At 44.2% G+C, this 15515-nt stretch overlaps 1 long non-coding RNA gene across 1 annotated transcript in view; it reads right to left on the bottom strand.

Moving 5' to 3' along the window:
• Positions 1 to 15515, bottom strand: part of LOC143695403 (uncharacterized) — a 170215-nt gene that overhangs the window by 111360 nt on the left and 43340 nt on the right. The window contains exon 3 of the long non-coding RNA XR_013184543.1: positions 9065 to 9129. This is a non-coding gene — a long non-coding RNA (uncharacterized LOC143695403). The remainder of the gene's footprint in view (positions 1 to 9064; positions 9130 to 15515) is intronic.

Genomic DNA, 15515 nt, shown 5'->3' with positions numbered 1-15515 from the left:
TGTGGCAGAGTTCTGGAGCCAGACTGGAGGGTAAGACTCCTTGTATGAAAAATGGATGGGCAAGAAATAATTACAGGGCCTCAAAAATCAGCAGAAATAAACAATAAGTCAGGATGTTCAAAAGGGCGCTATGAGTGATCTGAGCCACAGCAAGGACAATAAAATCAGCCCCTGAGAGTGTTGCTATTTAAAGAAATGTTTCATATGGAAATGAACAGCCCATAGAGGGATGAGCTGGGTTCATAACACACATAATGCTAAAACTGCCTGGCATTTATCCCCAGTGCAGCACACAGAGGCTGCAGGGATCATGAAACATATCACAGGGGTTAAGAAAACTCAAGGGGCTAAAAGGATTCAAAAATCTCTTAATCCAGGTTAGACACTTCTGCAAGAACTGGGTGATAATTAAAGCCTTTCCAGATAGTTAAGTTGCATTCACTCATTCAAGGAGAGGTAAACTTTTAGCAGAGGTCTCACGATTCCTGCCTTTAGCATGAAAAACAAGTCAATGTGAAAATCATCCTGAGCTGCTCCATACTGATCTGAGGCTGCAGCAGACACTGAGCAACCCATTTCATGGAAAGAGCTGAATCACTGAGATGTCCTGGTCACACAGTGGGGCTGGAAGTTCCCCTGTTGATAAGGACCTTTGGAGGAGACATTATTGTCCCTGTGGTACCTTTATCTGTCACATGGAGGGGTCATAATTCCTTATTCCTTGAAGCTGTCCAATACAGCTTTGTTACCAGCTCATGTGCATGGAGAGGAGACCCATGGAGCCCCAGCTCCACCCTAGGGTCAAGCATCAGGCCACTGGATGCACAACAAGGAGTATTATAATTTTTCAAATTGGCCACCCCTTTCAGAGGATCCCTCCCCAGTTTTGTCAGCTGTCTTTTCCTCTGCAGGGCTGAGCCAGACCAAAGAAAAATCAGGATCATTCAAAGGGCAGAAGGATGCAGTTTGCCTCAGATGGTGCAGGCTTGGATTGCTGTCAAAGAACTGAATCTTCTGCAGAGATTAACAAGCTCCACAGGTGCAGGGGAAGAACAGGCTCTTCGAACACAGGAGAAGAAAAACACACAGTATGGAAAAATGCCCACTGCCTGACTCGCTACTGAAACTGTTAAACAACTGTCAGTGGGTTTTCTGGAGGGAGGCTGGGAGATGCAAAGGTGTGGAAATAGAGAAAGCAGCAGCCACCGGTGTCCCACAGGAAGGAGACGGCGGCCAGCGCTAGGAGATACAATCTGATCCTTTGTGTGTTCTGCAAGTTGCCTTGTTGGAATCAAAGACCGTAGAAAACCAGTTTGTGAAATAATGGTGGTGACAGAGCAGCACCTCCCCGTGTCAGGGCTGTTTCACAGAGTGGGGCTAATTCACCTTTTGTCTGCCTAATAGTACTGCAAAACCAGAATCCCTCCGAGCAGAGAGACTGAGATATTTCATGCTGTAAACTCTTTGCAGGCAGCCTGACAACAGAACGGGCTCTGTAAAGCATTTCTGAGTAGCAATGAGCCTCAAATGGCACTTCTCAAAGCCTTTCTATCCCATGGAGAGCAAAAAATGTGGCAGGGAAATACCAGCTTCTCGGGGAAGGGGCGTAAATAGCTCTAAGTGGGTATGGCAGCAAAAGCAATGTGATAATATGAAGGAAGAGCTGCTGAGATTATCAGTTCCTGGCATTATATTCCCAAAACACTCCTGAAGCCTCACAGCTTCCATATGGCTCATCAGACACATACAATAACATGATCGCTCAGAACATTCAGTCCTATAGAAAGGAAACAAGAAACACAGACACGTCCCTGTGCTCCTGCACACACGCAGCAGTGACACCAGGGCCTAGAACAAAAGGAACAGGAGCAAATTCTGTGTTGGAGTCAGCTTCCTCCAGGCCTTCTGGTCACAAGTTCATTGTGAACATCAAACCTTTGCAGAGAGGGTTTGTGTGCTGCTTCCACATGGGTGCAGATCCCACAGAGCCAGCAGGCCCATCTACTCAGGGGACAATTTGGGTTCAATGGAGATAGGATTCAAACCCAAACTCCCTGGGGGCATCCTGCAGGCCTCTACTGCAGGCCAGGGGATATCACCAAGAACTTCCACAGCTCCCTGATAGCCTGACAAAAATCCTGCCTATGGGCAAACTGGAGAGCAGTTCTGCTGGAGAAAGCAAAGCTGTACTAAAGTGACTCTGGGTGGTGGTGGCTCTGTGCAAACATAGCTGTTGTCACATCTTAGTGACATAGAAGCTGTGGATGTTCCATCCCTGAAAGTGTCCAAGGCCAGGTTGGACAGGGCTTGAGCAACCTGGTCTGGTGGGAGGTGTCCCTGCCCATGGCAGGGATGGAACAAGATGAGCTTTAAGATCCATTCCCACCCTAAGTTTTCTGTAATTCTGTGATTCCATGACAGCTGAATGGGGCCTCAAAGTCCTCATCCCTCTGCACTATCAACAGAGCGAGGTTTTAAGAGAGCAGAAGTTGTGATTAGTCGTGCTAGAAAAACTTGGCTGTTCCCCAGATCTTTCCTAGATGATGTACTTGTGTGGCAAATCTGGCCCATCCCAGAGCTGCTGGAATCACGGTCTTCGCTGACTGTAGCATTTCATTTTCAGTATGAGGAAAGATCAGGCCTGCAGTGAGCTCCAGAAAAACTTCTCAGTCATGGCTTGTAACCATGAAAACTCCTTCCCCAGCCTACTGAGGCTTAAAAAGATGCAATTTCAGTTTCTGTGATTCTCTTCCAAGACTGATAAGCCAGCAACAGTATTTCTTGTTTCTCAGTCATCTGTTCTTCAGTTTTCAGAAACTATTTCAGTTCTACAAACTGGCCTGCCATCTTTTTCCTTCTATGAGACTTTAGAAAAAGGATGAATCACCCTTTTTAAAATTACTTTTCCAAGTGGAGGGTCTCCTTCACAAAGTTACTTACTCCTAATATCCATTGCACTGTTCCTTCTCTGGTACCTCCCATTTCTTTGATGCTTCCTCTTTCCTCACCAAGGGGCTTGTTTATTTTTTTTTTTAATAAGCAAAGTCTAATTCTTGGTTTTCTTGTTCAAACTCCTCAACCAAGCTCCTTGAGGAGTAAAGTAGGCATACAGAAAGTTAATGAGAAATTCTCCCTCCATCCCTGAGGATTGAAGAGGGGATAATTTAGGTAGTTTGGAACCAGCTCCGACCCTTTTAAGACTATCCAGCATCGCTGCAGGAGGAGGAGGAGGATCCACCTGTCCTACATTTTACTTGTGGATGCTACAACTGCTAACAGAGCATAGCTTTTCTTCCATGGGATTTTTTTCCCCATGGCTTTTCTTCCATGGCTCTGCCAGGTCTGAGCAGAGTGGGCAGAGCAGGAGCTGCTGTGCTGAGCGCACAGCCCCGTGCCAGCGCCCAGGCAGCTCCTGACAGTAGGTGTTAATTTCCATCACTTCCCTCCACTGGACACCCCAAAGCTGATGACTGGTTATGGCACCTTCCTCTGGATGTGATCACCTCATCATCTCCTAATTAGCCAGATCAGCTTTCCTCCTCATCAGGAGCAGCCACGGAAAGCCTTCTCCCTCTTCCCAGGATGGGCTCTCCCCCCGCTCTGCTCTGCCGCGCTTCACCCTGGGAAATGTTTTGTGATACTTTGGATCCCTTGTAAACCGTATTCTTCCATTTGGGCAGTCTTTCAACTCCATGAAAGTTACACGTTGTTTTCATTTCTTCTCAAGTACCTCAGGTCAAAGAAAGACCTGTGTCACAGTGGCTCTAAAAGCCTAATAAAGTCTTTCATCCAGAGACCTGCTTGCTGGCGCAAAGTCAGGGAAAACAAACTAAGTCATCGAGTGTTGTTCAAACTGTCAGATCCTTTTCAGCATGCTCTTCCTGCCAGCCTGTTCGTGTGCATTTGGGGGCTGGGATGGGGAGGAAGGGAAGGGGGGAAAAAAATTCCTGATGGCAGAAAGCCCATGGAACAACTGGCACCTTTCCAAAGCAGCCTCCCCCCGGCCCCCAGCCCGCCTTCATGGGCACAGGCGTCTGCCAATCTGTTCTGCACACACACACACACACACACACACACACACACTGCACAACACAAGCAACAAAATGACTTTCCAACAACTTTGCTCACAAGTGCCACTCTACCCCAAGTTTGGCACCTTGAGCTTTCTCCTCACCCCCGCCTCTCCGGGCTCTGCCTCCCAATGAGCTGGACAGGTTCCAGTGTTTAAAAGCCCATTTAACCACTCCCTTTTGTTTAGAAATACTAAGCCTTGATCTGATTTTATCGACCCTGCCGTGCCAAGAGGAGGAGGATGCTGAGGGTTTCTGAGGATCCTGCAATGAGCTGAAAAGCTCCACGAGCCCTTCAAGAAGGGCTTTGCCCACTTTGCAGCAGCCCTTGTGCTATTGTAAAGCCCCAGAAGGAGAGAGTGTACCATTTATGGGACCACACAGGATGGCTACCACTCTTACTGTTATGCACATTTCTCCCTTTGAAAACTTCATTATTGGCACTGAGGAGCCGAAATTCAGCTCTGTGCTTGGCTGGCACTGTCTTTTGATGGTTAAATAGCTTTCTTTACACTCTTCACCTTGTTCAGTGCTGCTATGCCCAGAAAAATCAGAGCAGCAGGGGAGTGAGGCAAAGAGGCACGAACAGGACCTCTGCTCTGATTGACAATTGTAATCTTCCTGGGTATTGTTAGGAGACATCTTTCTGCACTTGATAAACCCAGCATGATTACACGAAACATATCCTTTTAAAATATATTTCTCTTTTTCATAAAGCAGGTAAAGCCAACTGCATTTAGAGCTAATTTCAATCCCTTTGTACAGTGTAGCATTTGGATGCCCTTTTAAGGATGCTGGGTTTGAAAGTTTGTCTTTTCTCATAACCCCAGAGAAGCTCTTAGAAGGGTTGTCAGATTACAAGTCAGACACAACCAGAGAGCTCTGGAGTAACAGGAGACCCTTCCCAAAAATGCATCTCCATTTTCCACATGATTATTTCTTTGAGAAAGAACACACATTCTGTGGAAAGGTGTAACCACACACTGACCACTGACATCACCAGCCACATTTTGGTTCAATTCTTCATCTCCATCATCACACCAGTTCTGTGCTGTGGCTCATCAGGGCACTGCTAAACAGGGGGAGGAATTTAAACATCCACAGAGCTGCTATAAATTTGAATGAATACGAATAGTTTCTCATCTATGGCAATTTGCACCAATCAAGGCTGTACCTTCATGTATCCGGCAATCTGGAGGAAAGAGTCTGCCTCCTGCCAGGCAGTTACTGACACATTTTTAGCTTCCCTACGCTGGCTCTGCCCTCCTCTACTTTTCATTTCCCACCAAAGAGAAAACATAAAGGAAGTGATGATGAACAGGCAGCTGTGGTCAACAGAAGAAGTAGCATGATCGAGAGAGATCCTATCTAAAAAGTTCACACAGGAACAGCCTGGCTGGCATTGAGAACAGCAGAGCCTGGAACAATATCACTGAAAAACAAATTACACACAGGCACTATCCAAGTCCAAACCAGTCAGATATTTTTGATATCCTGCAGCTTCAAAGGGGATAACAGGCAGTTGAGTGCTAGTGCTGAAGATCACGTTAGCCCCACCGGATTATTCAGGTCATGCTAAACAGCAAATTCAGTGGATTAAAAGAGTTCTCATTCCTGCTGTGCACTTTTAACAGTCTGCGAGTTACACAGAGGGCTGAGGATGCTATGTACGTCTCACGTCTTGTGTAGCACTTTATAGTCAGACAAGCTCAGCAAGGGGCATCTGCCTTCCTAAAAATTGCCATTGACCCACTCCTGTTCAGGAACACCGAGAAACCAATGGACTCACCCAGCAGCTATGTGAAAATCTCTTTGCCAAGCCATGCAGAACTCACTTTTGTGTCTGCAGTGCATCGGCGCTGTATTACCATGACAAAACCAAATTGCCAGCATTGAGGACAGTCTTTCCTAACACAACAGCCCTTCTCTGGTAATAAACTCGTGCGCACAAATGACGGCACAATGAGGGGATGTGGAACCGCTAGAGGATCTCTGGGGTAGCAGCCAACAGCTTTTCAGCCTTTTTCTTGTCTGACCCCAGTCATTCTCCACGCAGGCGTTAGTGTAAAGTTCAGCAGCACAAAGCTTGGCCAACATCGGGGCAGTGTCATTGTCTCACATTAATGTACAATTCCTGCAATTGATGCAGAGCAAAAGGCAGCACGGCCCCAGTTGTCACTGCCAAAACATTTTGGGGGTTCTGTTGTATCTAGCACTATCCTTGCTCTCATTATGGGTGAGTGAAGTCATGGGTGTTTCTAGAGAATGTCCAAAATCTGTGTGATACCACCCCCACTCATACTGAAACCACCCACAGTAATTAAGGCTGTATTTCAGATGCCGATTACAAGTCTTTTGTAATCATTACAAGTGGGGATGTACTGAGACAGGCAGGAAGAGAAGCATCCAGGTCTGACCCAACTCCTACCACCTTCTTGGCACCCCCTAGCCCAGCACAACAGACAGAGCTCCCCAGGACTATTCCATGGTGGTTATTGCTCACTTGAAAAAGCAAATCCTTCAATGGGTGAGTTAGAAAATGGCAAATAAATGAAAAGGGATACTCCTGCCTGATTTTTCAAAATACCTTCTGCTGAGGTGGAGTCTCTGATGTCTATCAGAGTTATGAGCTGTGCAGATCTCTTCCCTTCAGGGGGAGCAGCAATGGGATTTGCCCTCTCCTCCACTGCCCATGCTGGAAAATTACTAGGAATGAAATATCATTGAGACTTCCACCTCTGTCAAAACTGGGAGAGATTAGCTGACAGGCTTAAAAAAATATTATGGAAACTGATAGACAGGACACCTACACGTTACTTCATATGGCACAGAACTCTTTTCCCAAAAAAAAAAAAAAGGTCTAAAAATGAAAATGGTCAGTCCCTGAGCAGGTCAAGACATGGTATGGGCTGATGGATTCCTTGTGGAGGCAAACAGCTCTCCTGAGATTCAATGAACAGTACAAGAGAAGGATTTGGTTTAAGGTATAACGCTAAGTTGTGCACAAGGGTTTGGGAAGAGAATTATTCCCAAGACTAAACTCAATCTTCACTTTCACAGAACAACTTTGACCTCACAATCAGCATATTATGGACTTGCACCCAAATCTATAAGCTGAAGTAGCCTTTTTCCACCCATAATGACCATCTTACTGGTGTTTTAAGAGAGAAGATAGCAAAATTTTAACAGACACTGCAGCCATGAAGTCCTCAACAAACATTGCATTGATACAACAGCAGTGCAGCATTCACAGGAACAATCTGACAAAGGTTTTTTTCATAAAAGTTTGAAGATATTCCTTAGTACTTTTTCAGCTGAGAAAAATCACCCAGAGCTCCCACAGAGGACATCTCGAGGGTAGGAGATGGCAAAGCCAAACATTCATCACCAGCAGATCAGGGAGCAGATGGAAAAACCACAGAAAGAGGTTGCACTGAGTTTGCTGTTTCTTTAAGTCGCTGATGGATTCACACATGATGCAACTAGACACAACACAGCACTTGCATCTTCCTGCATCAGTGATTCTGCAGACATAGATCTTCCCACCCTCCTTTTCCCCCTTCCAAGGCCTAGATGTAATTTTTGTCTGCAACTGGATACAATCACTTTCTGCACACAAGCCCAGCAAAACAAAACATCCCATTTTCAGTTCACAGAGCTTCCATGGCAGAAATAAATATTATTTTGTTTGTTGGGGTTTTCTTTCTGGTCACTGTTGTTTTGTTTTCCAGAAATCATTGTTCTGCAGAACTATTTAACACAACACATTCTTCCTCATTTGAGACTTTGCAGTTAGCTGAACAGTAGTGAGGTTCTCAGTGAAGAAACCAGTCCTTCCAAGCCAAACCCAAATTTCTATGAAATCTCAACCTTTGGACAACTTCCTTAATTGAAAAAACCCGAGACAAGCACTCTCCCCATTTCAGCAGGAAATAACCCAACACAAATCTCTGCAGCACTGCCATGGTTTGCAAGCAGAAGGTGGGTGGCACCTTTGGGTTTGCCCCTCTGCTTGGAGCATGCCATGGCTGAGGGAAGGCTGCTGGGCACAAAGTAGCCCATTCCTTACTCCCTGAACTGTGTTTGCAATTGATATCTGAATTTCTTGAGAGACACAGAAGCACCTGGCTGCCTGATAGCCCAGGAGTTTAGGATAAAACTGAGAGCAGAGCAGCAGCCTCACACCCACCACCACTGGGGCTGTATTTTCAGAAGCACATTGCTTATGTTGCTGCTTTCAGGAAGGAGATGAGTTCTTCTTGGAAGAGAAACCTGCTTAAGTTAGGGCTTTATGGTCCTGGCTCAAGCACGTGGAAAGGAGTCTGAACTCTCTTTGCAGGGGGCAGTTTCAGGAATTAGCCTCTGTTTTCTCCTTCTCTCTCCCTTCTCACTTCAATTGCCTGACCTGGTGGTAATTTTCCTCTCTCTGGTGCCTCCCTACCCATCCTTTCCTTCTCTCTTCCCACCCTGTCAGCCAATGACAAAAATAGAGATGAGAAGAGACACAATTGCATAAAAGAAGGGATTTTTCCATCTTTAATCGCAGAGGGGGATTGGTTTGTGCTCTGCCTCGCTGCAAAAGCTTTGCAGGTTGGGCAGGTAAGATTTGAAGGGAGGCTGTGTGATGCATCGAGCTGAGCTGGCCCTTGACCCCCAGCTCCCTGCCTGCTCTGCCTCCAGCTTTAGTGAAGGCACCAGGCGTGAAATGGCACCAGCAGTGCTGCTTGGTGCTTTTCTGAGCAGCCTTTGGGAGGAGGGAGCAGCCATCTCAAATGTGCTCTGTCTGTGGTGTGCGCATCTTCCTCGGGCACACCTGGGGAGGAACATGGCTCTGGGTTTGCAGCACTAACACAAAAAGCATTTTTCTGTGCACACACTGGTTCTGTGGCTCAGCAGATATAATGCTGTTGTACCCCAAGATCAGTTTCCATTTAAAAAACCTCAGTTACTGGTAACTTAAGAATGAAGGAAAAAGAAAAACTAATCATGCTTACCTTGCTTTTTGGCAGGTTAAGCTTGGGGGGTTTCTTGTTCCTCAGGAGCACTGGACTTTTTGTAGCTAAGGAAAAAAAATGGAAAATACTGTAAGAACAAATCAAAAGAAAAAATTATATCAGTATACCATTTTTAAAAGCTCTAAAGGCTTTATTTTTATCTTTGCATAGTATTAGAGCTGTTCAGATTCAATTTTGCAAGAAAATATTCTCCATAGGTGTATCCTCATTTTTGTTGGACAACATCAGTTCTTTGATCTTTATTCACTTGGAGAACAGTTCTTTTCCTTCCAGCTCTTTGCTTTCTTGCCTTTTGCTACATTTGAAATAAGGCTGGCCCAAAACTGCCCCAAGACACCTCATCATTTTCACCAGAGCAGTTTATCACCAAATTCAGTATATTTTTCCACTCCCCAAGAGAATGGTTAAAACAATACCAGGTTAACAAAGGATGAATTTCCAGGTACCATCACCACCTGCAAAATGATCCCCAATACAAACCAGGGCAATTTCATGCATTTCCACCAGCACCATGGCAAACTGCTCAACCATTTCTGAATGCAGAGGTGGGTCCTCTGAGCAACATTGCCTTGACTTGCAAGCAGGGGCTCATTGCCTTTTTTTTTGCCTCCATTTTCAAGATTTCCAAGAGCAACAACAGTCCTGTCCTTCACCTCCATAGTCATTTGTACCAGATTCAAACCACAGGAAAGCCCCAGGAGGAGATGCCAAGCTCATGGCACTACTGGCCTAAGGGCAGCTCACCATGCTCAGTGTTTGACTGTATATTCTCCATACAAAAATAATTGATCATGTCTTTTCAATAGACCACAAACAGCTCTCAAAATTACCCATGAGGAAGTAGACTCCATTCAGAGATTTGAATCAACAAAATATGAGCACAAAAATAAAATCGTTCCCATTATGGTATTCTTTTAATAAATGCTCCTTAGTACGGCTACAGGAAGGATTTTCTCTAGTGTACTTTGGTCTGGACTTCCTAAACACATTTGAGAAATTTCCCAAAACAATTTTTGTAGAGAAATGGATCTATCAAGATTAAAAATTTCCCCTGGAAATTCACTGTCAATATTTTTTTAACCTACTTTTCTTCCTCACTCCCCCCTCCCCAGGAGCTCTTTGTCTCACATCAGTGCTCTGCCACTCTTGGATCCTATGAGTCCTTCTGCCTCGATGCTTCTTGGGATAAAATGATCCTTCCCAAGAGCTCTGATAGGCTGCTTTAAATCAGCTCTTTCTTGATTCATGCATTTCACAATTCTCTCTCCTCTCCATTCTTGCAGCTATAATTACTGGTGAATTTAAACTTTATTTTAAAAAAGCAAACAAACCAAAGCAAATACAAAACAACAAAAACCAAGCCGCAAAGAAACAAATGAAATACCCTCTAAAAGCCATCTCATCCTTCTTTCTCCCAAAATATCCATCTTTTCCTACCGGAAATGACCCCCACTGAGCTGTGCTCAGGATGGCAGCAGGGCTGCCCGAGCCAGATGGAAGCTGCTGAAGACCTTGGAGATCAAGCCACCAGCCTTCAATCTTGACATTTGGTCGTGGGTGGCAGATTTTTTTCCTTTCACACTTAAAAATGTTGCAAACCACAGTAGTTCTCTTTGATGGGGAACTGGAGGCTGATTAACCTTATCTTCTTCTGTGCAGATACAGATGTTGAGGCACAATTTCCCACCCGCGCTGGCCAGAACTGGTGCCTGGACCATTGCCCAAATCAAAATCTGACATCCTGAGCCCTACACCCTCTAGAGATGTCTAATGGGGTTTTAGTGCCATTCAGGACATGGGAATCAGGGGTAAATAAAGTTTGTCCCTTTCTATGCTGCCCTGGTAACAAGCCCTGACCCTACCCACATTTTTAGCATCTTTACAGAATATTTTCCTGATGGGCCAAAAAAATGAGCCCTGTTTTCCACTCATGCTCCCCCCAGGACACGATGCTGAACCAGCAGGACCTTTCCCATCACAGGTGGCAGGAGATGGAATGCACCTCCTGTTTTTTTTTTCAATAAGGAGGATCCTTCTTCTTCTGCTTTCATTAAACCATGTGCCTGCACTGCGAGCTCAAAATGACACTTTTGAATAATTTAAGATAACGATAATAGAAACATTAAAAAAAACCTCTCGTAGAGACCAAACCCAATTCCTCTCGCAGCTTCTGAATTAGTTTCTCACTTGTAGCCATTTCTGCTCTATCTTAAGAGCTATTAAAAAAAAAAGTCATGATAGATATTAGGAAACTACTAATGCTTTTTTGAAAGCACCTTTTGCTTAATCTTCTGCAGGACTATTTCTGGATTCCTGTGCAGCTTTCATCTTTACCCTGAGTGTTTTACAAGGCACCTCGCACGCGCACAGCCCGAGTCCAAAGAGGACGGGTTGTTTTTGCGCATTTTCCCTGCAGCTGTTTTGTTCTGCTGGAGATGATGCCTCACTGGGTCAGGACTGTTTTTGGGTTTTTTTTTTTTTAATTTGCTTTAAGGGATGAGCTTCATTTACCAGACAACATTAACCATTTGGATTTCCCAGCTCCAAAATTCCTTGCAGGCATTCTGAATATATTAGGGTGGTTTGTTTTTGGCTTTTTTTTTTTTTTCCCTTGCTTTTAAATTCTATTCTTAAAGCCCATAATGCTAGGTCTGACACAGCTGGGGACTTTGCTGCTTTTTCAATTCTTTTCTTTGAGGGAGCCAGAAACACAAACTACTCCTAAAACACCAGGATCAGGACATCATAATTTTTTCCCCAGCAACATCTGGAATATTGAGAGGCTGGAGTGGGATTGGAGCTGCGTTGGCTGAACCAATCTCCAGCAGGAGCCTCCCCCTGCTCGCGCAAAGGGAGAAGCAGCCGGAACGTGAGGAGCGGCAGCCGCACTCACCGCTCCGTGACTCCAGCTCCATGCCTGCGCTTCTCCATTGATTTATGGGGCAGCTCATTTCCAGACCCACCTCCTTCAGGAGGAGGAACCTCAACTCGATGTGGATAATAGGGTCCTATAGCCCCTAAGCACTCGCTGCTTCTTCCTGGGGTGGGGAGGGTTACGGCAGAGAGAAATATTCCTCCTCCCTTTGAACGGGTCTGGAAATGAACTGAGAGAGCTGATGCATTTTTAATTTAAATAAAATGAAATAGAAAATGTAAAGCTCATAACCCAAAGCAGAGCTTGGGCTGTGGAGGAGGAGATCCCTCACCCCATTCCTGCCGTGAAAGCCACACAATGGAAGACGCGCTCGCCTTCCGCCCATTCAATCTCTGCCTTACATCTCTATATCTATACACACATGCCCCACAAAGACATATTTTCTACGTTAAGCCTATGGATTACTGGCTCAGGCCCTCACAAAAAAAAAAAAAAAAAAAAAAAAAAAAAAAAAAAAAAAAAAAAAAATTAAAAAAAATGTTTCCAAGGCAACGAGCCAGGGGTTGCTATGGCATCTCGGAGCGAGCAGCTGGGCCAATCCCGCTCCCTTCGAGCTGGGAAGGCGCAAAGCCTCTAAATTTAATGTCAGTGCGGAGAGGAAGGGAAGCTGTTGAGGCATGCATGATGCTGAGCGTGCGCTTGCTAAATGCGGACAACATGGCCCCCATGATTAGGACCAGCACACTAATGAATATTCATTGGGCTGATTAAAGCAAAGTCAATTAACTACTTGACTGCTTGATTTTTTGCTGGATTTTAGTCGTCTCTTTTAACCATTTTGCCACTGGGGATGCTCTTGTTCTCCCCTTCATCTCCCTCTTTCCTCTTCTATATTTCCTTCACTGGCAATTAAGGTTCAGATTTTTTTTTTTTTCCCTTGTCTTTATGCTTTTTACTGACAATAACCCATCCTCCTCATATTTTACAGCTCACTTTATCTCACCAATAAATCACATTCTTCTAGGGTCACTGTCTTCCACTATAGTTGCAGGTAAAGTAGAAGGTCACAGTTTTCCATCAAATTTTAAAATCTTACATGTGATTTGATTCCAAATCCGCAGCTAAGCAATAATGCTGATTTTCTACTTCACAGTGGGATTTCCCCCCATCACCACAGCCCTTTGTTTTATAACACAGGGGTTTGCTGTGATCCAGGTCAAGGGCTGCAGAATATTTTTTTATTTTGATTTGTTAGGTCCGAATTCCTTCAGACAGACAACTCAGACTGAATGTTCTAGGAAACCTAAAGGGATCCTAAAATAAAACAACAATTCATTAAAGATGGTTTTCAATTTAGAGAGATGTCTCTCCCAGTGCAGTAGTGATGTAATAAGACTGTGAAGAGGACTGCATATTTTATAAAGATCATTTTTCAGAATGTGCCTGAAAACTAAAACATGTGATTAAATTAAAAATAAATGAAAAATTGTTGGTAAAAAAAAAAAAATAGTCCACATTTGTGAATCCAGCCCTTACAACCTAGCCTGGGAAAATACATAAATTTTCACCATGTTCTTTGGCTTGTTCTGAAAACTCTCTAAGGTTCCTGTATTATGTATACAGGGAAAGATGCATTTACATGACAGTTATGACTCTCCTGGAATGGAGTTATTAATAGTTTGAAGTAAGAGATCTGATGGAAAGATTGGAAAACCTGACCATAATCACCCAGCATTTGGGTTCTCGCCTTTGTCAGCAGCTGAAGGAAAAACACACAGCAAAAGGCAGAGTGTACAGCGGGGCAGGGACAACACTGATTTCAATATTGTTTGTTGAATTCAGCTACATGTGAGCAAAAAACCAGAGGAAAAAATAGCAAAAGAGAAATGAAATGAGAGGATAACTCTGTGGGGGAAGTTTGCATTTTTTGTAAGTGCAAACGAAAAAATGTTCAGTTTCTATTCTATTGACTCCATGGATGCACTGGTTTCTCTATTATTTTGCAGGATGATGCATATATTTACACTGGTTTTTAGATACACAGTTATAAAAACAGACAGTTGCTTCTCCACCAAAACACAGAAACCAGGGAATGACAGCGCTTCCCTACACAAATCGTATTTTGGGAGCGCGACGCGGCGCTTCCCCGCAATCCCGCCGCGTGTCCACTGTCATTAACACCATTATCCCAACTTTTAATCTGCTCATCTGCAGCCCAAGATCCAGCCCCTGTTTGGGCTCAGGGAGTCACCTCGGCCGGGTGGGGAGCGCTGCTGCAAGGATGAAATCACAGGCACGAGCTGGAGCGCGCGTCCCCGGATTGCCGAGATGACGCCCTTCTTTGCAGAGCTTTATGTTCCTGCCATCAAAACCAGGAATCTGCATAGCAACACTCAGCTCCACGTTGCATCCACCCAAATCTGAAGAAAAACCCCCAACAAATAATTACCCATTTACAAATTAAGAGAGCAGCAAAAGAAAAGGAAGGGGAGCGTGTTGAGCTGCCACGTTCAATTTAAAGAAATATAGATTGGGGGCTCTGTTTCAAAAGAATATTTTTTCATTCCTGTGCAGTGGAAATTTCTTCACAGGGGGCAATGTGCAAGCATAGATGTACATGCACACAAAGAGAAGTGGAGTAATTCCATTCTCACAAAAAATTTAGAGAACTGGATTCAAATCCTATGTAGGTCACAAATGAAATGTAGTCAGCAACCTACAACACAGGGAAAAAATGAAAGAAAAAGGCAAAATCCCAGCCCAGTGCCACACAACTCAGCAGTCTGCAATTCCTGGTCATGAGAGGCCACAGCATTAGCCAGGCAGGGTGTTGCAGGTCAGGATTAAGACGCATTAACAAATTCATGTGGAGGAAGCTGGCCCAGCACCTGCCCACAATTTGCCAATTCACTTTGTCCCCCTTCCATGGGAATCAAATTCTCTTTTTCTACTTGGAGGATGATTTTTTTTTTTAATAATGTTATACTGGGTAAAATGTACATCCCCAAGCTGTGAAAAGAATTTTAACTTGAAATGTACACAAGAGCAACATAAATATTGTACTTATATCGTGAATGATGCCAATGTAAAAATGCTCAAAGACATGTATGTGAATATTCACACACACACAGAGGAAAATGATAGTAAACTGCATCTATTCTGGTTCTAAGATACATTGCAAATTCATTAAACTATTAAAAAAAACCTCCCCACAAAAAAACAAACTGAAAATCTACATCTGCACAATGGAAAATATTCTGAGCACAAACCCATTGCGGGAGCAGTAAATTCAGGGTTAAGTCTCTGGATTCCTGTCTGATACTCTCAGCCTTTCATCATGTCTCTATGAATTTTTATTTCTGTACTCTGGGGTAAATTAAGGCTGATGGTGTCAATACGGGGTTTTGAGTCCGATTTCAACATTTCTCATGTTTCTCCTGTTTAACTCAGACCCTTAAAGTTTGGGGTTTTCAACAATTTAAGAGGGAGGCTTGGGGTTTTTCTAATCCTCTTTCAAAATGCCATATTTTCCAGGAGGCTATTCCCCGCCGAACA

The sequence above is a fragment of the Agelaius phoeniceus genome, chromosome 17 (assembly GCF_051311805.1).
Source record: "Agelaius phoeniceus isolate bAgePho1 chromosome 17, bAgePho1.hap1, whole genome shotgun sequence".
Lineage (NCBI taxonomy): Eukaryota > Metazoa > Chordata > Aves > Passeriformes > Icteridae > Agelaius > Agelaius phoeniceus.
The sequence above is the reverse complement of the archived record's forward strand: the minus strand, read 5'-3'. Positions and strand labels throughout refer to the sequence as shown.